The sequence below is a fragment of the Crocuta crocuta genome, unplaced genomic scaffold, assembly GCF_008692635.1.
Source record: "Crocuta crocuta isolate KB4526 unplaced genomic scaffold, BGI_CrCroc_1.0 scaffold64, whole genome shotgun sequence".
Lineage (NCBI taxonomy): Eukaryota > Metazoa > Chordata > Mammalia > Carnivora > Hyaenidae > Crocuta > Crocuta crocuta.
The window spans coordinates 8843786-8856629 of record NW_027530640.1 but is presented as its reverse complement, the minus strand read 5'-3'; positions in this window follow the sequence as shown (position 1 = coordinate 8856629).

The window sequence follows — 12844 nt, the reverse complement described above, 5'->3', positions numbered from 1 at the left end:
CATCTTGGTTGGCTAGAAAGCCTGGCTCTCACCCGCTGCCCAGGAATTGAACTGCTCATTGGCCCATGGGTTTATGAGTGTCAGCTGCTTTTTCTCATTACCACTTTGAATTAACTCATTGTTCTGAGTCCAAGCTAACGGCCCCCCCTTGGGATGCATTTACATTAATGTTGGGGCCCTGGTTTCTTTCTTTCTTTTTTTTTTAGAAGAAAAATTCAGGTTTTGTGAAGTGAACAATTAGAAACATCAGGGGTAGAGGCCCCGGTTGTGGGTCCAGGACAGAAGGGGCACACATTTCCCACAGTGGTGCTGCCAGGACTAGGTGCCCCGGCCACTTAGACAAATTGAACGCATCCTTCAAGGCCCAGACCAATCTTTCTTCTTGGAGGCAGCCGGGGCTGTGGGACAAAGATGCTGGTGGGTGAGAAAGCAATGTGCTACGGAGCTTGAAGGAGGCACCTTCCCATCCTGTTGGGACCCACTCCCTAAGTGAAGTGTTCACAGGCTTCCACCAGAGAAGGAAGAAAATTGGAACAGAACAAACGTTAATTATCAACACCTACTGCAAGCGAAGTGCCATGGCTTTCAGTTCACATAATCCCCAAATAAGAACTATTATCCCCCTTTTATAGGTAAGGAAACTAAGGCACAGAGAGGGACAGTGACTCGACCAAAGTCACACAGCCAGGAATGGTGGCACGGGGGTTTGTGCCAGTAAGCACAGGTGAAGGTGGGGAAGTGAGGTGGGGGACGGGAGGAGTGCAGGTGAGTGAAAATTTCTTAATATCTCTTTTTAAAAGTTTCTTGTGATGACCCCCTGCTTTTCATGCATTCCTTTGGAAATCACTTGTTCCTTATTGCCTTATAGATAGTGCCTCTTTCCCCTTTGATGTGACTGTTAGACCCTGCTGCTATTGCTGCATGGCTGGGGCCTGTAGATCAGGGTGACTGATAAGGAGACCCAGCTGACCATTTTGAGAGCAGGAAAGACAGGAGGCAGAGACAGCAGGGCAGGCAAAGCCCAGACCGGTGACTGCCACCCTGCTTTTCCAGAAATGTCTCAGGGGGGGTATAAGGACACCCAAGAGTGAGCCCTTGGGCTGGGAAGCCCCACTGTGCCATCAATCAAGGGACCTGGAGTAAGTCCTTCCCGCCTAGGCAGAGTCTCGGTTTCACCACCTGGAAAGGGAAGGAGCACAGAAAAAGCTGCCTCCCACTTCCAAAGTCCTCTGCTACGTGTCGGAGAAGCTGAGAAAGCTGCCTTACCTCTTATTTTTTCACACACAATCCCTGATGATAACAGAATTTGCAATCATTTCCCTTTGTGTGTTGTGTTAGTTGTGAGTTTACTGATCTCTGCCTTTGATCGAGGATACGCATTCTGAATTCACTGGATCTGAATCTAGCCTTAGAGCAAATGAGTCCAAGAGCTGAACCGCTACGGGCCCAGCCCCACCCGCCGCGGCATCCACCGACCCTCCACTAACTGAATAGTGTATATAAATCCTCAGCACGTCTGCAGCTTGCAGGCTACCTTTTGTTTCTCCTCGGGCGGGTGTTCATGTGTAGGCGCTAAGGGAGATGGAGCGTGAAGAAGCTGAAAGATCTAACGGAGAGCAAAGGCCGGAAGTTTACAGGGAAGATGGCTAATCCTTGCCAATGGGGTGAAAAAGTCAGACATCTGGTGGCTGGTTGTGTTTCCTGCTGAAATTCAGGGCAAAAGGTCCTCTCCAAGTTTGGATCTGGGTGGGAGGAGAAGAAGAGGAGTAGGAGGGTAGATGGGAGATAGAAGTCCTGCAGCCGGGGGAGACGGAAAGGGCAGGCGAAAACAACCGTTTCTGTATTCCTGCGGCTCAAATCTTCTTCCAAGAGTGGGAAGGAGGTTTGGCAAAATATTCAAAGCAATCCTGCTTCCGGGGAGTGGGCAGTCTCTCAGAGGCCCTTACAGGCTTGCCCTTGGCTCAACCACATGTTTTCAGGAGGAGCCGCACGGCTCCAAGCCCAAGTCCTGCCAGGTGACAGAGCCGGGGGGTAACCAGGAATTCTTCATTAACAGTGCAAATTAGTGAGAAGGAAAATAAACAGATACCCAGTTGCTTTGTGTGTGCTTGCTCCTGACTGCAATAACCCCTTACATTTAAACAGCACTTTGTGCTTTGTATTTTTTTCAAAGGACAGTGTCCTACATCTGATTCCCATCATCTCATCGCAGGGAGCAATGAGGAGGTCAGGCCTGGGATACTAATCCCCCTTTCACAGAAGAAATCGGGTGGGAAAGGAGAACTAATTCGACCCACACCGCAGAGCCTCATGAGGCCTTGATTAGACCCTCCAGGCCCAGATGTGTTCTTGTCCCCCAACACCCTGAGTCACCAGGAACCGGGAGGAAGCCTCAGCCCTGCGTGTGGGTACCTGCAACTTTCTGTCCAAGGTGCTGCTGCTGGGTCACATTATGTAGAATCAGTGCTCTGTACCCAAGAACTCCCGAAGCACTTGGCAGTGAGCGCAGGTCCAGTGCCGAGGGTGCCACAACCGACAGGCCCAACTTTAAATTCAGTTTCCCTTGACATGAACTTTAATCAGTGGTTCCCCATTTACATTAACGACAATCGTTGAATCCGTCCTACACGATTCTTTCAACTTCCTAGATGTGTTAACATTTTCGTAACATAAGGTCAGGGAAAATAGCTTTAGTTTTGTTTGAGGCTTCAAATAAAAGTGATGAGTCAGCCTGCCCACCTTCCCTCCTTCCATTCATTATTCCGCAAATACTTAATGAGCACCGTGCCCAGGGTTGAGAGAATACAGCAGTGAACTGAACAGGCATAGACACCGACTTCAGGATAGGGAGGTGAACGATACACAAATTCACATGTTTGAAAATATGAAGATATCTCTTCAAACATGCCTGGAAGGAAAGGAAGGGCTATGGTAGAGAAAAATGAACAGGAAAATCTGAATTTAAGATGGGAAAGGAGGTCGAAGACCAGGAAGGAGAGTAAGACGGACTAGGAGAAGGCAATAGCAGAGGCCCCTGCATGGATGGGCAGAGCGTGAAGGGCCTAGAGCCTGAGAAGAAACCCAGTGTGGCCTGAGCTCCCGGGGGACTCTGACGGCAGCCGCTAAGCCAAGAAATGCTTTCAGCAACACCTTGGGGAGGATATTTTCACCATGGACCTCAGTTTTCTCGTCTGTAAAGGACGGGGAGTGATACCAGCCTCACTGGACATTTGAGGCAATAATGAAAATCCTAATGATGGAAATCCCAAGCCAAGATGTACAGATGTGTCCTTGTCACATCACCAGATCTGCTTCATCATCACATCTCATGGGTCTTCCTTGGTGGTGATTGGAGCACTTTGAGTCTCTCCTACCACGAAGGTATTCTATGCTCTGCAAGCAAACACTTGAGAGTTTGGGGCCACAAAAGGACACTGCAGAGCTTTGGCTTAGCATGGCTTCCCCCCGCGATCTACTAATGGCAGATAGTAGCGGGCAGACCCGCTAATGGCAGGGTCCAGCCTAAATACTAAGCAAGGATTGCCTTCGTATGTAGAAAAAAAAAATCTTCCTGTCCTCTTATGCCTGCCCCGTATTTGGGAGACTCTGAAAGCTTAGGGGAAATATTGAAATAAGTACAGACAACTGTTTTACTTACTGGAAAAAAGTGTTTGTCCACCTTGGGCCCAACGGATGTCTCCCTCTCTTTTGAGATACCATTTCTTTGAGAATCACAGAATCCTGGGTGGTTGGTGTTACAAACAGATTGTTGTTTTCTGAGAATTATATATCATGTTGTATAGTTTACAAAACCCTTCGATGCAACTTATTTCCAGCCCCGACAGCCCTGGGAGACAGGTGACCTGTCACGTTCAATCATGTCACCCTGCTTGATGGTCTCTGGGGCACTTTCTTCTTTTTTTAATGCTTATTTTTTCAGAAAGAGAGAGACAGAGACAGAGAGAGAGACAGAGTGTGAGCCAGGGAGGGTTAAAGAGAGAGGGAGACACAGAATCTGAAGCAAGCTCCAGGCTCTGTTCTGACAGCACAGAACTGATGAACCCTGAGATCATGACCTGAGCTGAAGTCAGACGCCCAACTGACCAACTGACTGAGCCACCCAGGAGCCCCTTTGGGGCTGGTAGCACTGTTATTGGATGGCCGATATTAACTGATGAATGCATTTTATCACCTCTTTTGCTACTTCTACAATGTAAACTCGAGGATACCTTTCTTGTTTACTGCTACGTGCATAGCACCTAGAAATATGTCTGGTACATAGGAAGAGCTCAGTAGGAGTTTGATGACTTAATGAGTCTCAGCTGAGGCTTAGCAAGGTTCAGTGACTTTTCCACATTCATGCAGGTATTAAATGGTAGGGCCAGGACCAGAAATCAGGTCTTTGGATTTCTCTCTGAGATACTACCCCTTGCTCTATGCTATAAGCTCAGAAATATATAAAATATATTATCATACATCTGAAACATCTGAGGTCACAGTCCTAACAGCCCACTATTTTTTTAAAAAAATATTTTTTTAACGTCTATTTATTATTGAGAGAAAGAGAGGCAGAGCATGAGCAGGGGAGGAGCAGAGAGAAGGAGGCAGAATCTGAAACAGGCTCCAGGCACTGAGCTGTCAGCACAGAGCCCGATGCGGGGCTCAAACCCACAAACCGTCAGATCATGACCTGAGCTGAAGTCAGATGCTTAACTGACTGAGCCACCCAGGTGCCCCCCAACAGCCCACTCTTATAATCAACTTGGTGTTTTGTTTCTTCAACAGAGATTAGAAACTCTAACTAACGTGGGAAGGAGGAAGAGGGAAGGAGACCTTCTGACATCAAGGGAGAGGTAGAAGGACTGAGGAGGAGGCCTGGAGCTCCTAGGGGTTGGTGGACTGGGGCCATTTAGTGTAAGGATAAAATGCACCACACACTGTCATAGGTCTAGATGAGATCATCTCAGCATCACAGAATTTGATGCAACGTTCACGAAAATTCCAAGTTGGGAAGGGCACAAACTGTAAGAGTGATCACTTGGAGAATAGGAGCAGACTGAGCAGACTTCCAGTTTTGACTTTACAGCCTCCTGCATTATCTATCTTTGCAATAGTGAGGTCTATCAGGCATAACGAAAGCAAAGACATTCACTGTATTTAGTATATTCTATTTAATAAGCCTGGAAAACACGCACTTCATTGTAGAGGGTTTCCATAAAAATCAGTTGAAGTCTAAAGAAAAATAATTAGGGTATAAAGGAAAAGATCATTTTGACTGGCAGGTCGAGGTGCCGCTATGAAATAGTAATGCTTAATATATTGAATGCCTGTGACATGCCAGGCTCTGTGCTAACCATTTTGTGTACTTGTCTCATGTAACTCTTTTATGACCCCAAAGTTACGGGAGAGTTGGGCTCCTAAGAAATTTGCACACAGGCAAACTACAGAGCTCAGATTCGTGTGCAGACCCTTCTAACACAGAAGCTCAGGGTCTTAAACCAGTGCTCTGAGCTTCTTTGTTTTTGGGGGCGAATCCCATAGGAAGGGGGCCGTGGCGCATTAGAGAGGTTGATAGAAATGTCTCCATTCTACAAAACAGCACGCCTCCAGCAATTCCTTCCCTGCTCCCTGCTGGTTACAGATGTTAATTAGCAAACCCTCTCTCTCTTCCAGCTGCCCCTCCATCTCTGTCCCCCAAACCTGAAGGCTCTAGCACCAGCTTACCCCATCACAGACCTCATGGCTGTCTCCTTGCAAACAAAGGGAACTAGCCCCATGTTCACTTGACTTAATAACTCACACGTGTCCTGTATCCTTATAAAAGGTTGCTTATCCTGCTATCTACTTGACATTTACAAAGGAGCATATGGAAGTAAAAAGATATTTTCCTTTGGATCCAGGAAAGGATTTGGACACTTGAGTCATGAATTCCTCAGGGGTCCCGGGTTTGCTTTGTATCTTTATGGTGGAATGTGACATTCTGAAATATGGAGATGTTTGTCATGGGTAAAGTTTTGCGTACTGAACCAAAAAAAAAAAAAAAAAAAAAAGGAAGGTGAATGTTTAGTATTTTTTAAAAAAGCCCCTTGCTGTATATCTTTGAAATGTAACCTTGATCGTCTAGAGTAGCCTCAGGAGGAGGTACTGTGGTGGTACCTGAGGCTCATGAAATGAAAGATCTAGTCCTTTCCTAGAGGGAGGAAGCTAGGCTTCAGGATGATCCATTTGGATAGAAGAGAAGCCTGCCACATACCAGGGCCAGTAGCTAGCCACTAGAGGCAGGTACCAGCCCCAGCACACAAGACAAGGCGTTAAACCTCTGTCAACTTCATCAGCTTTCTCTTCCATAAAACAAGTACAAAAGGAATATTGTAAGAATATCGTAAGGTTATTCAGAAGATTAAATGAAGTAAGACACATGAAACCACTTAAGTATTTCATAGCACAATTGTAAATTCTCAGTATAAACTTCAATTACACTATAGTCTCAGTGAGGTACCAAATATTGAATACACGAATGACACAAATAGTCACACTGTGGTTGAGATAAATGCCATGAAGTGTAAGGTGCAATGGAAATTGTAACAAAGGGTCCTAATCGAGCTTGGGTGGCCAGAGAGAACTGGGAGGAAGGGAAGGTTATGCTGAAACCTGAAGCATAAGAAGAATCCTTCAAGTGGGAGAAAGCCAGTACAATTCCAATCGTGCTTTTCAAAAACCACCTAGAATGTGTATGATAACCTTCAAAGACTCTGCAAATGTGAAAAGCATCTATATGTTAGTAGTGTTTTGTATCTGCATGTCTTTGGTTATTAATGAGGTTAAATGTTTTCAAACATTTATTGGTCATTTGAGTCTTTGCCTAAGTTTGTTATTGAATGGGAAACTGTATTTTTCTTATTTGTTTTTAAAGGCTCTTTTTATATGAAGTATATTAACTTTGTCATACTTATCAGAGACGATTTTTCAAGTTTCTAATTTATCTCAATTTTGTGATGCTCTTTAAACTTAAAAAAAAATGTACATGGGTGCCTGGGTGGCTCAGTTGGTTAAGCGTCCTACTCTTGGTTTTTGCATAAGTCATGATCTCATGGTTTGTAAGATCGAGCCCCGTGTCCAAGGGCACTGCCAGCACAGACCCTGCTTAGGGTTTGCTCTCTCCCTCTTTCTCTCTGCCCCTCCCCTGCTTGCATGCACTATCTCTCAAAATAAACATTTTTTAAAAAGTACATATGTAAATACATTAATATTCTGATAAATACATTTGCTACCATTGATGTTCTTTTCAGGAGTTCTTGCTTCTCCTAACATCAGATAAATACCTAGATTTCCCTCTTTTTTGATGGTTTTAGTTTTGATTTACGTACTCATAAAATTTTCTTAAATCCCTGCAATGTTTCACTCATGTTTTATTTGTTCTACACCCACTAATTGTGATTCTTGCTTGTTGGAATTAGTCTCTGCTATTTATCCTCCATGTAGATAGTTTCCTTTCTCATAATCTTTATTACTTTTCCTGTTTCCTCTACATTTTATAAAGATTGGTGAAGTTTACCCTCCCAAGTCAGTGATTTAATTTTCCGGGCATTTAGTTCTTTATTGCCTCCAATCCTAATGATTTTAATGTTACCATTAATTAAGGAGTTTCCCTGCCTTCTTGAGATCCCTTTTCATCTTGCCTTTTTTTCTCATTATTTTCTACTTCTATTAATGGAAGCTATGTTTATCAAAGATGCCAAACAGTTTTCTAAACTGTTCTTCTAGATTTTGCCATCAATCATGTCCACTTTAACATTCTTCCTGTGTAGATCGTATGATGTTATTTCTATTCTGTCTTTTTCATGAGGGCTTCAGTTGTCCCTTGTCAAGTTCCTCTTTCTAGACTTGGTTCTGCACGAAGGGGGAACTATCCACAGGCAGGCTCTGTGGGTGTGTTGCCCAGCTCCACTTCTCTTGAATTCAGCACCAGAGCAGGTGGCTGTGACAGCTCATGACCCAATTCCCAAAGCCCAGTAGGAGTGATATCATGGTTTTCAGCAGAAACTTTTTCCAGGCAAAAAATCTTACATGGAAATCCAACATAAACACCTCTAAAATCATAAAAAGCTTGATTTAAGCGAAGGATAAAGGCTCAGACTACCACTCTGTCACATGCCTCTCTGGTCCTAGGATGGACTTTCTCCTCCTTCCCAGCTCCTGGCTTTGATTCATTGAATTGCTAGGATAAATGGGACATGTAGACCCATGCCAGGTGCTGTTATAAAGATTTCTTCTCTCTTCCTTATTGTCAAGTAAGTGACCTTGGGTCCTTAGCCCTTTGAAATGCTTTGTATCATCTCTCTCTCTCTCGCCCGCCCTCAAGCTCCCTGCTCTCCTCTCTTTTGTGATTGGCCATCTTTGGATGGACGTAGAACAAATGTGTGGTTCTTGAGGGGTGGGTGGGAAATGATAGTCCCAAAAGGTAGACTCCTGTTCTGAAATTTTCAGATTTTATGTCCTGCTGTCCCTGATTTTATGGCTGCTGCAAAAAGTGGAAGTTGCTGGGGATTCTTTCTGCCTTCTCCCTAGGAAGGAGGGACACTCCATTCCATGGCGACACAGGATTATCACCATTTGTTTTCCTCTCTCCCACTCAATTAGCCATGTACTGGGTGGTAATTCTTCCCAAATTCACTTTATAGGTTCTCCTCCAGGCGTTATGAGCCTTGAGAGTTTTCTGTACCTTCTAGGAGACAACTTTCAGTTTTGGTGGGAAGTCCGGGATACGGGGCAGTAGGAAGCTGTTTGCTTTTAAAGCTGCAAGTTCCAAGTATCATTTCATCATTCAGCTGGGGGCGAGGGGGACCAGATGTCTCTTCCTACCTCACCTGGAGAAGTGGTCTTATAATTAAATTTATCTTTATTTTTAAATTTCATCTTTAAAATGCTGGGGTGATTTTTAGTTTATAAGATATTCAACATATTGTTATAATGTATATTGGGAGTATATGCTCAGACATTTTTACCAAAAGAGGCAGTTGNATAGTCTGGAGACTGCTGGCCTATATAATATCCTGGCACCTCTGGCCCAAGAGGTTTAAGTGGCACCCTCCGGCCCTCCACCATTCCCTCCGGGCTCAGATCCCAGGAGAGGGGGAGGAGGCCACCTGAGCAGTGTGCCTCCTGCTGCAGATGCCCCCTCCTGGCTCCTTCCCCACCCAGGGTTCAGACACAGGTGTGAGGGTCCCCTTTCTTTCCAGTTTGCTACAGCTATGACCTTGCTTTAGGATATTTTGTTCTGTTCCAGAGTCCAACAAAGTCAGCATTTAGCTAATGAGCCCCATATTACCGAGAATGTCAAAGACCCCATTGTTTCCCCCTCCTCTTTATGGAGGGACGTGGCTTCCTGAGGTAAATTAATTTGCGGAAGGAGCCAGAATACCCGACTGCTCTACAATGAGCGATGCTGTAAGCACCTCACACACAGGGTGGGGCCTGGGGGAAAGATCACACAGTATATTTTTCTTCAATTTAGTAAGTCTACTATGAAAAATAACTTTAAATTTTTTTAAAATGTTTATTCATTTTTGAGAGTCAAAGAGAGAGAGCGAATGGGGAGGGGTGGGGGATGCAGAGAGAGAGGGAGACACAGAATCCGAAGCAGGCTCCAGGCTCCGAGCTGTCAGCAGAGAGCGTGATGAGGGTCTCAAACCCACAAATCACAAGATCATGACCTGAGCTGAAGTCACCGGCTTAACCCACTGAGCCACCCAGGTGCCCCAAAACATAACTTTTTATTTTATTTTTATTATTTATGTTTTATTTATTTCTAGGANGAAGTCAGCCGCTTAACCGACTAAGCCACCCAGGCACCCCGAGAGGTTTACATTTCTTAGGAAAAAATTAAAAGTGAATACTATTGGAGTTGAACTCTTCTACTCCCATAAAAAAAAATGACTCCCATAAAAAAATAAAAACAAAGCCTGTAAAATATGTAGATATCCATGTGCATGTAAGTGTGTGGATATAATTAATAGGTTATGCGGTGAAACATTAACAATGCATTGATAGCTTTATGGGTGAGTTTTTTTTTAATTAATAAAAATAATGGAACAAGAAAATTCTACATGTGGAGGTGGGACAAGTTTCGCGCCCTTCAGTTACTGGGGGGTGTTCTGGTCTGCCAGTAGCCTGATGGGGAATGACCCCTCCTGAACTCCATACTCTCCTGACCCTTCCACATGGTCGGGTGCCGCCGAACCCAGGCAGCGAGAGTGCTTGTCCTGGACATCAGCTCAGAGATAGGCATATGATCCACGGTGAGACTCAGACGTTAGATAACCATCTAGCTCTTTCATCTGAAAGAGCACAGCATCATCTCACCTGTCCCAGAAAGAAGCCACGTCATGGTAAATCAGTAAAAAGAAGGAGAGAGAGTGAGAAAGATCAAAAGAAAAAGAGCTGACAAGGTTGAACATCTCTACCTCACCAGCTAACTCCTTAGACTCCCAAGTTGTTTGAATCCATACATTTCTCATCCTCACCTAAGCTAATCTGAGGTAGTTTCTGTCACTGGTAATTAGAAGAATCCTAAGGCAACATCCCAGCCCCTGAAAGTCTGGGACACATTTACAAACATGAGCTGTCTGGGTTATAATCAAGAATGCTTTCCCCTGAAGTACGATGTGATTTTCGCCCAAGATAAATTTTTCTGTGAGAGCAAATGCCATTCACAACGCAGCTGTCTCATGAATAAGGAAAACTTTGGGGGCCCTCTCTTGCTCTTACCCTGTGGTCTGTTTGTTCTGCCATAGGGTACTGTTTGGGGGGCGGTGGTGATTCCACCACCCTCCTGAGGCCCTAAACCCTCATTTGCACTTGCTACATAGAGACCCTCATTTCTAGAAAATTCAGCCTGCTCCCACCATCCTTATTACCTCTCAGTCTTCCCCATACAATTAAACTCCAGATGTTTTTTCTTTCATGACCTCAAAACTGCCAAGCTGTCACCTGACCCCAGGTCTCCACCCACAAAGCTCCCTCCTGCCTGCAACTTTATTCTGAGACCCTCTCCTTCTTTCACTTGACTGCCCTTTCGTGCATCAGCTTGAATAATACGTGCAACATTCCTTCTTCTCACATCTTTCACAATCGAACCTAAGATCTTTTACTTTAGTCCTTGCTTTTCTTTCATGGCTTTTATCACAAAATATAATCACAGAGTTAGCTGTATTTTTGCAGCTAGGTGTCAAATGTCTCTTTCTTTCCCTAGAGGACAAGCATCTTGGGGGAGGGGGGGCAGGGTCTGTTTTATCTATGACTCTGCTCAGTATCTAGAAGAACACCTGACCCAGGGTGGGCCTTCCCTAGATAGTGATGGGATGGGTGAGCGCATGTTCATGACCAGGCTTAGACACACTGGATGGTCCCTGGAACACAGAGGGTGGCCTGCTTTCAGGAACAGGGCAGCTCTTAAGAGCCTTCCCAACAAGACATCAACGGCCTTTGCATGACTTTGGCACAATAAATAATCAGGAAGGAGGGTTTCCAGGAAACCCTGGTGCCCGGAGAGCAAATGGATGGCATGGAGCTCCATATTTCCATTTGCTTCTTAGAGACCTCAGTCAGGACTCCTGCATCCTCCTTAACAGAGTATTTTGGGGCCCCTGTTCAGCTAGATTAACTAGAAACCCCTGGCACAATCACATTTATTTTCACAGCATGAGGATGGCAACCATCAGATGCAGAGAGTGTGTAAAAAACACCTGAGCGGCAAAGTTGAAGAAATGTGCCTGATCAAGGTGTTGGACACTCAGTACAGAAGAAAGTGGCTTTAATGTTAGAATGCTAAAAGCATTTTATGAGCATTTTTGTATTGTTTTCTATTATTCCTTATAGTATAGAATAATGCCAGAGCAAAGGCCTTGGGGTCAGCAAGACCTGGGTTTTAATCGGGCCCTGCTACTTACTTACTAGCTGTGTGACCCAAAGCAAGTTGCTTAACCTCTCTGGGCCTTGGGGCTTTTTTTTCTTCTGAAAATGGAAGATAATATCAGAACCTACCACATAGGTTATTGTGATGGATGGGCATCAAAATGGCATAATCAATGCAAAGTACTTATCACCATCTCTGGCATCTAATGAACTACTGTTGTGAGCTACTGTTGTCTTCTGTATGTTGCTTCTGTTGTAGATGTAAGGAAAGCATCTAGAATGGAGGCGGGTGAGTGATACACAGCAAATATTAATGGACTGGCGCTACTCTTTTGGGTCCAGCCCAGGTGATATTCAAATATTTAACAACCCTGACACCAGCCAATCACAGCGAAGCCAGGCAGTGACCTTTGGATGGCTGGACTTGTTAGGTGAATGGGTACCATGGGACATAGGGATAAAGGATTACAGGGATGCCTGTGATGGTCCAGAGTCATTATGGGGGGGCGCAGGGTGTCTGGGCAGTGGCTAGTGACCAGCCCGTGCAGAAGTAGTTCTGCAGTGAACCCTAGCATTGCCGCACCAGTGCAAACCAGCTCACATCAGCCCTGGAGCGGCTACTGGGCTGGAACCTGTGGATGATCCGAACCCAGGGGCATGGCTGGTTCTCACCCAATTAGAAAATTGCTTCTCGATGCTCACATACACTGCCGGGGCGTTATCAGGCCTCCACCTTGGCCTCCTTTTCTGGACCCATCTCCAGCGACTTCCTGCACAGGAGCCATGAACTCTGTCCACACCCTGAGATTTTCAGCCTCAACATCTCAACTGCGCTTTGTAAGGACTGGCCTCAGCCCAGGTTCCCCTCTCTCCCCAACCCCACCCCAGGCAGCGGTGGAAGCCACCCCTCCCCCACCAGCAATATGACAGC